General features: G+C 48.3%; 11 non-coding genes across 11 annotated transcripts; 6 read left to right on the forward strand and 5 right to left on the reverse strand.

Moving 5' to 3' along the window:
* Window positions 1–287: 287 nt before the first annotated feature.
* Window positions 288–397, reverse strand: TRNAL-CAA (transfer RNA leucine (anticodon CAA)). The gene is made up of 2 exons: window positions 360–397; window positions 288–333 (listed from the first exon to the last, which is right to left on the reverse strand). It is a non-coding gene; the product is annotated as a tRNA-Leu (tRNA).
* A 274-nt stretch (window positions 398–671) lies between these two features.
* On the forward strand, window positions 672–744 carry TRNAR-UCG (transfer RNA arginine (anticodon UCG)). The gene has a single exon. It is a non-coding gene; the product is annotated as a tRNA-Arg (tRNA).
* An 866-nt stretch (window positions 745–1,610) lies between these two features.
* TRNAL-CAA (transfer RNA leucine (anticodon CAA)) lies at window positions 1,611–1,720 on the reverse strand. The gene is made up of 2 exons: window positions 1,683–1,720; window positions 1,611–1,656 (listed from the first exon to the last, which is right to left on the reverse strand). It is a non-coding gene; the product is annotated as a tRNA-Leu (tRNA).
* Window positions 1,721–1,994: 274 nt separating this feature from the next.
* On the forward strand, window positions 1,995–2,067 carry TRNAQ-UUG (transfer RNA glutamine (anticodon UUG)). Its single transcript has one exon. It is a non-coding gene; the product is annotated as a tRNA-Gln (tRNA).
* Window positions 2,068–2,933: 866 nt separating this feature from the next.
* TRNAL-CAA (transfer RNA leucine (anticodon CAA)) lies at window positions 2,934–3,043 on the reverse strand. Its single transcript has 2 exons — window positions 3,006–3,043; window positions 2,934–2,979 (listed from the first exon to the last, which is right to left on the reverse strand). It is a non-coding gene; the product is annotated as a tRNA-Leu (tRNA).
* A 274-nt stretch (window positions 3,044–3,317) lies between these two features.
* TRNAR-UCG (transfer RNA arginine (anticodon UCG)) lies at window positions 3,318–3,390 on the forward strand. The gene has a single exon. It is a non-coding gene; the product is annotated as a tRNA-Arg (tRNA).
* Window positions 3,391–4,256: 866 nt separating this feature from the next.
* On the reverse strand, window positions 4,257–4,366 carry TRNAL-CAA (transfer RNA leucine (anticodon CAA)). The gene is made up of 2 exons: window positions 4,329–4,366; window positions 4,257–4,302 (listed from the first exon to the last, which is right to left on the reverse strand). It is a non-coding gene; the product is annotated as a tRNA-Leu (tRNA).
* A 274-nt stretch (window positions 4,367–4,640) lies between these two features.
* Window positions 4,641–4,713, forward strand: TRNAR-UCG (transfer RNA arginine (anticodon UCG)). The gene has a single exon. It is a non-coding gene; the product is annotated as a tRNA-Arg (tRNA).
* A 1,250-nt stretch (window positions 4,714–5,963) lies between these two features.
* Window positions 5,964–6,036, forward strand: TRNAR-UCG (transfer RNA arginine (anticodon UCG)). The gene has a single exon. It is a non-coding gene; the product is annotated as a tRNA-Arg (tRNA).
* An 866-nt stretch (window positions 6,037–6,902) lies between these two features.
* On the reverse strand, window positions 6,903–7,012 carry TRNAL-CAA (transfer RNA leucine (anticodon CAA)). Its single transcript has 2 exons — window positions 6,975–7,012; window positions 6,903–6,948 (listed from the first exon to the last, which is right to left on the reverse strand). It is a non-coding gene; the product is annotated as a tRNA-Leu (tRNA).
* A 274-nt stretch (window positions 7,013–7,286) lies between these two features.
* Window positions 7,287–7,359, forward strand: TRNAR-UCG (transfer RNA arginine (anticodon UCG)). Its single transcript has one exon. It is a non-coding gene; the product is annotated as a tRNA-Arg (tRNA).
* Window positions 7,360–7,500: the final 141 nt, after the last annotated feature.

The raw sequence follows: 7,500 nt of genomic DNA on the forward strand, positions 1-7,500 counted from the left end.
AGAAAGGCAGTTAATCTAGGAGAGCTGGACAGGGCCGTGGAAGGTCCTTAAGCCATCAGCAGGAGCGGTATCTGCTTCTTTGTGCAAGGAGGAACAGGATGAGCACTGGCAGAGGCAGAGAAGATGATCTCCAGCATGTAAGTCCAGATATCCAGCATGCCACGTTTGTCCATTGAGATGTGACGTGCTTTAAAAGTGTTCCTTTCCTTGTTTTGAGCAGTGTTGTTTCTGTGGTAGCCCCGAAAAGCTGAGCGGTTGCGGTGGTTGTAGAGGAAAGTAAATGCGATTGTCAGAAGTGGGATTTGAACCCACGCCTCCATTTGGAGATCAGAACACACACGCAATGTGAAGAGGGAACTCTTGAGTCTGGCGCCTTAGACCACTCGGCCATCCTGACAAGAGACACCGAATTCCTTGTCCTTCCTCTTGAAATGTCCTCTACACGTGGGGCTCTAGGAATCACTTAGCAACATGAAGGGGCTGTATTAACCCTGTGCACCTAGGACCTCTTGCAAATGACCTTCCTAAAGCATGACCTTGGCACCAAGTCAAACTTTTCACATCTTGTCTAGCAAATCCACTGGAACAAAGCGAGTATTGGAAAAGGTCAGAGGTCAACCTTAACCGGTGGCCTAGTCCGCATGCCACAAAGTTGAGCAAGAGCTGCGGCAGACCGCGTGGCCTAATGGATAAGGCGTCTGACTTCGGATCAGAAGATTGAGGGTTCAAGTCCCTTCGTGGTCGGTGTCTTTGTTGCTCTTCAATTCCACTGGCCCTTACTTGTGAAATTCTCACTCCATTTATTCTTGGCCCAAGCACAAGTGTCACATTTAACAGCATGGCCTGGCAAAGCTCTCACAACTCTCTGATCTTCATGAACCCTGCTCCAAAAAATTCAAGGAAGACTTTTTACTCAGAGTATAGTATCAAGTCAATGAAACTCCAGGGCTATTGATCTGGTCAGTTAAGTAGCACAGGGCTTTGTTAATCACTTTCAGCTGCTTTGGTGTTAATGAAATCAACAACAGGTGCACTGGACGGGCAACAATGAGATGACCCCCAAAAGAGAAATGGTTTTACAGGCGGAGGCCACTGACATACAGTTTTTTCCCTGCTCATCTTTTTATTTTTCAGAGCGTTTTTCACTAGTTTTGCATTTGGCTAGCGTCCGTGTCACTACTGGTAGCATGAGGCGATCCCTGGACCCTACAGAGGTTGCACAGGCAGTCTAACTCCTCCAGCATGGCACATCAATACATGCCATTGCCAGCAGGGTTGCTATGTCTCCCAGCATAGTCTCACGAGCGTGGAGGAGATTCCGGGAGAAAGGCAGTTAATCTAGGAGAGCTGGACAGGGCCGTGGAAGGTCCTTAAGCCATCAGCAGGAGCGGTATCTGCTTCTTTGTGCAAGGAGGAACAGGATGTGCACTGGCAGAGGCAGAGAAGATGATCTCCAGCATGTAAGTCCAGATATCCAGCATGCCACGTTTGTCCATTGAGATGTGACGTGCTTTAAAAGTGTTCCTTTCCTTGTTTTGAGCAGTGTTGTTTCTGTGGTAGCCCCGAAAAGCTGAGCGGTTGCGGTGGTTGTAGAGGAAAGTAAATGCGATTGTCAGAAGTGGGATTTGAACCCATGCCTCCATTTGGAGACCAGAACACACACACAATGTGAAGAGGGAACTCTTGAGTCTGGCGCCTTAGACCACTCGGCCATCCTGACAAGAGACACCAACTTCCCTGTCCTTCCTCTTGAAATGTCCTCTACACGTGGGGCTCTAGGAATCACTTAGCAACATGAAGGGGCTGTATTAACCCTGTGCACCTAGGACCTCTTGCAAATGACCTTCCTAAAGCATGACCTTGGCACCAAGTCAAACTTTTCACATCTTGTCTAGCAAATCCACTGGAGCAAAGCGAGTATTGGAAAAGGTCAGAGGTCAACCTTAACCGGTGGCCTAGTCCGCATGCCACAAAGTTGAGCAAGAGCTGCGGCAGACCGCGTGGCCTAATGGATAAGGCGTCTGACTTTGGATCAGAAGATTGAGGGTTCAAGTCCCTTCGTGGTCGGTGTCTTTGTTGCTCTTCAATTCCACTGGCCCTTACTTGTGAAATTCTCACTCCATTTATTCTTGGCCCAAGCACAAGTGTCACATTTAACAGCATGGCCTAGCAAAGCTCTCACAACTCTCTGATCTTCATGAACCCTGCTCCAAAAAATTCAAGGAAGACTTTTTACTCAGAGTATAGTATCAAGTCAATGAAACTCCAGGGCTATTGATCTGGTCAGTTAAGTAGCACAGGGCTTTGTTAATCACTTTCAGCTGCTTTGGTGTTAATGAAATCAACAACAGGTGCACTGGACGGGCAACAATGAGATGACCCCCAAAAGAGAAATGGTTTTACAGGCGGAGGCCACTGACATACAGTTTTTTCCCTGCTCATCTTTTTATTTTTCAGAGCGTTTTTCACTAGTTTTGCATTTGGCTAGCGTCCGTGTCACTACTGGTAGCATGAGGCGATCCCTGGACCCTACAGAGGTTGCACAGGCAGTCTAACTCCTCCAGCATGGCACATCAATACATGCCATTGCCAGCAGGGTTGCTATGTCTCCCAGCATAGTCTCACGAGCGTGGAGGAGATTCCGGGAGAAAGGCAGTTAATCTAGGAGAGCTGGACAGGGCCGTGGAAGGTCCTTAAGCCATCAGCAGGAGCGGTATCTGCTTCTTTGTGCAAGGAGGAACAGGATGAGCACTGGCAGAGGCAGAGAAGATGATCTCCAGCATGTAAGTCCAGATATCCAGCATGCCACGTTTGTCCATTGAGATGTGACGTGCTTTAAAAGTGTTCCTTTCCTTGTTTTGAGCAGTGTTGTTTCTGTGGTAGCCCCGAAAAGCTGAGCGGTTGCGGTGGTTGTAGAGGAAAGTAAATGCGATTGTCAGAAGTGGGATTTGAACCCACGCCTCCATTTGGAGATCAGAACACACACGCAATGTGAAGAGGGAACTCTTGAGTCTGGCGCCTTAGACCACTCGGCCATCCTGACAAGAGACACCGACTTCCCTGTCCTTCCTCTTGAAATGTCCTCTACACGTGGGGCTCTAGGAATCACTTAGCAACATGAAGGGGCTGTATTAACCCTGTGCACCTAGGACCTCTTGCAAATGACCTTCCTAAAGCATGACCTTGGCACCAAGTCAAACTTTTCACATCTTGTCTAGCAAATCCACTGGAGCAAAGCGAGTATTGGAAAAGGTCAGAGGTCAACCTTAACCGGTGGCCTAGTCCGCATGCCACAAAGTTGAGCAAGAGCTGCGGCAGACCGCGTGGCCTAATGGATAAGGCGTCTGACTTCGGATCAGAAGATTGAGGGTTCAAGTCCCTTCGTGGTCGGTGTCTTTGTTGCTCTTCAATTCCACTGGCCCTTACTTGTGAAATTCTCACTCCATTTATTCTTGGCCCAAGCACAAGTGTCACATTTAACAGCATGGCCTGGCAAAGCTCTCACAACTCTCTGATCTTCATGAACCCTGCTCCAAAAAATTCAAGGAAGACTTTTTACTCAGAGTATAGTATCAAGTCAATGAAACTCCAGGGCTATTGATCTGGTCAGTTAAGTAGCACAGGGCTTTGTTAATCACTTTCAGCTGCTTTGGTGTTAATGAAATCAACAACAGGTGCACTGGACGGGCAACAATGAGATGACCCCCAAAAGAGAAATGGTTTTACAGGCGGAGGCCACTGACATACAGTTTTTTCCCTGCTCATCTTTTTATTTTTCAGAGCGTTTTTCACTAGTTTTGCATTTGGCTAGCGTCCGTGTCACTACTGGTAGCATGAGGCGATCCCTGGACCCTACAGAGGTTGCACAGGCAGTCTAACTCCTCCAGCATGGCACATCAATACATGCCATTGCCAGCAGGGTTGCTATGTCTCCCAGCATAGTCTCACGAGCGTGGAGGAGATTCCGGGAGAAAGGCAGTTAATCTAGGAGAGCTGGACAGGGCCGTGGAAGGTCCTTAAGCCATCAGCAGGAGCGGTATCTGCTTCTTTGTGCAAGGAGGAACAGGATGAGCACTGGCAGAGGCAGAGAAGATGATCTCCAGCATGTAAGTCCAGATATCCAGCATGCCACGTTTGTCCATTGAGATGTGACGTGCTTTAAAAGTGTTCCTTTCCTTGTTTTGAGCAGTGTTGTTTCTGTGGTAGCCCCGAAAAGCTGAGCGGTTGCGGTGGTTGTAGAGGAAAGTAAATGCGATTGTCAGAAGTGGGATTTGAACCCATGCCTCCATTTGGAGACCAGAACACACACACAATGTGAAGAGGGAACTCTTGAGTCTGGCGCCTTAGACCACTCGGCCATCCTGACAAGAGACACCAACTTCCCTGTCCTTCCTCTTGAAATGTCCTCTACACGTGGGGCTCTAGGAATCACTTAGCAACATGAAGGGGCTGTATTAACCCTGTGCACCTAGGACCTCTTGCAAATGACCTTCCTAAAGCATGACCTTGGCACCAAGTCAAACTTTTCACATCTTGTCTAGCAAATCCACTGGAGCAAAGCGAGTATTGGAAAAGGTCAGAGGTCAACCTTAACCGGTGGCCTAGTCCGCATGCCACAAAGTTGAGCAAGAGCTGCGGCAGACCGCGTGGCCTAATGGATAAGGCGTCTGACTTCGGATCAGAAGATTGAGGGTTCAAGTCCCTTCGTGGTTGGTGTCTTTGTTGCTCTTCAATTCCACTGGCCCTTACTTGTGAAATTCTCACTCCATTTATTCTTGGCCCAAGCACAAGTGTCACATTTAACAGCATGGCCTAGCAAAGCTCTCACAACTCTCTGATCTTCATGAACCCTGCTCCAAAAAATTCAAGGAAGACTTTTTACTCAGAGTATAGTATCAAGTCAATGAAACTCCAGGGCTATTGATCTGGTCAGTTAAGTAGCACAGGGCTTTGTTAATCACTTTCAGCTGCTTTGGTGTTAATGAAATCAACAACAGGTGCACTGGACGGGCAACAATGAGATGACCCCCAAAAGAGAAATGGTTTTACAGGCGGAGGCCACTGACATACAGTTTTTTCCCTGCTCATCTTTTTATTTTTCAGAGCGTTTTTCACTAGTTTTGCATTTGGCTAGCGTCCGTGTCACTACTGGTAGCATGAGGCGATCCCTGGACCCTACAGAGGTTGCACAGGCAGTCTAACTCCTCCAGCATGGCACATCAATACATGCCATTGCCAGCAGGGTTGCTATGTCTCCCAGCATAGTCTCACGAGCGTGGAGGAGATTCCGGGAGAAAGGCAGTTAATCTAGGAGAGCTGGACAGGGCCGTGGAAGGTCCTTAAGCCATCAGCAGGACCGGTATCTGCTTCTTTGTGCAAGGAGGAACAGGATGAGCACTGGCAGAGGCAGAGAAGATGATCTCCAGCATGTAAGTCCAGATATCCAGCATGCCACGTTTGTCCATTGAGATGTGACGTGCTTTAAAAGTGTTCCTTTCCTTGTTTTGAGCAGCGTTGTTTCTGTGGTAGCCCCGAAAAGCTGAGCGGTTGCGGTGGTTGTAGAGGAAAGTAAATGTGATTGTCAGAAGTGGGATTTGAACCCACGCCTCCATTTGGAGACCAGAACACACACACAATGTGAAGAGGGAACTCTTGAGTCTGGCGCCTTAGACCACGCGGCCATCCTGACAAGAGACACCAACTTCCCTGTCCTTCCTCTTGAAATGTCCTCTACACGTGGGGCTCTAGGAATCACTTAGCAACATGAAGGGGCTGTATTAACCCTGTGCACCTAGGACCTCTTGCAAATGACCTTCCTAAAGCATGACCTTGGCACCAAGTCAAAATTTTCACATCTTGTCTAGCAAATCCACTGGAGCAAAGCGAGTATTGGAAAAGGTCAGAGGTCAACCTTAACCGGTGGCCTAGTCCGCATGCCACAAAGTTGAGCAAGAGCTGCGGCAGACCGCGTGGCCTAATGGATAAGGCGTCTGACTTCGGATCAGAAGATTGAGGGTTCAAGTCCCTTCGTGGTCGGTGTCTTTGTTGCTCTTCAATTCCACTGGACCTTACTTGTGAAATTCTCACTCCATTTATTCTTGGCCCAAGCACAAGTGTCACATTTAACAGCATGGCCTGGCAAAGCTCTCACAACTCTCTGATCTTCATGAACCCTGCTCCAAAAAATTCAAGGAAGACTTTTTACTCAGAGTATAGTATCAAGTCAATGAAACTCCAGGGCTATTGATCTGGTCAGTTAAGTAGCACAGGGCTTTGTTAATCACTTTCAGCTGCTTTGGTGTTAATGAAATCAACAACAGGTGCACTGGACGGGCAACAATGAGATGACCCCCAAAAGAGAAATGGTTTTACAGGCGGAGGCCACTGACATACAGTTTTTTCCCTGCTCATCTTTTTATTTTTCAGAGCGTTTTTCACTAGTTTTGCATTTGGCTAGCGTCCGTGTCACTACTGGTAGCATGAGGCGATCCCTGGACCCTACAGAGGTTGCACAGGCAGTCTAACTCCTCCAGCATGGCACATCAATACATGCCATTGCCAGCAGGGTTGCTATGTCTCCCAGCATAGTCTCACGAGCGTGGAGGAGATTCCGGGAGACAGGCAGTTAATCTAGGAGAGCTGGACAGGGCCGTGGAAGGTCCTTAAGCCATCAGCAGGAGCGGTATCTGCTTCTTTGTGCAAGGAGGAACAGGATGAGCACTGGCAGAGGCAGAGAAGATGATCTCCAGCATGTAAGTCCAGATATCCAGCATGCCACGTTTGTCCATTGAGATGTGACGTGCTTTAAAAGTGTTCCTTTCCTTGTTTTGAGCAGTGTTGTTTCTGTGGTAGCCCCGAAAAGCTGAGCAGTTGCAGTGGTTGTAGAGGAAAGTAAATGTGATTGTCAGAAGTGGGATTTGAACCCACGCCTCCATTTGGAGACCAGAATACACACGCAATGTGAAGAGAGAACTCTTGAGTCTGGCGCCTTAGACCACTCGGCCATCCTGACAAGAGACACCGACTTCCCTGTCCTTCCTCTTGAAATGTCCTCTACACGTGGGGCTCTAGGAATCACTTAGCAACATGAAGGGGCTGTATTAACCCTGTGCACCTAGGACCTCTTGCAAATGACCTTCCTAAAGCATGACCTTGGCACCAAGTCAAAATTTTCACATCTTGTCTAGCAAATCCACTGGAGCAAAGCGAGTATTGGAAAAGGTCAGAGGTCAACCTTAACCGGTGGCCTAGTCCGCATGCCACAAAGTTGAGCAAGAGCTGCGGCAGACCGCGTGGCCTAATGGATAAGGCGTCTGACTTCGGATCAGAAGATTGAGGGTTCAAGTCCCTTCGTGGTCGGTGTCTTTGTTGCTCTTCAATTCCACTGGCCCTTACTTGTGAAATTCTCACTCCATTTATTCTTGGCCCAAGCACAAGTGTCACATTTAACAGCATGGCCTGGCAAAGCTCTCACAACTCTCTGATCTTCATGAACCCTGC

Source organism: Staurois parvus, unplaced genomic scaffold (assembly GCF_062004578.1).
Source record: "Staurois parvus isolate SC_StPar_1 unplaced genomic scaffold, SC_StPar_1.0 ptg000691l, whole genome shotgun sequence".
In the NCBI taxonomy this organism is placed as follows: domain Eukaryota; kingdom Metazoa; phylum Chordata; class Amphibia; order Anura; family Ranidae; genus Staurois; species Staurois parvus.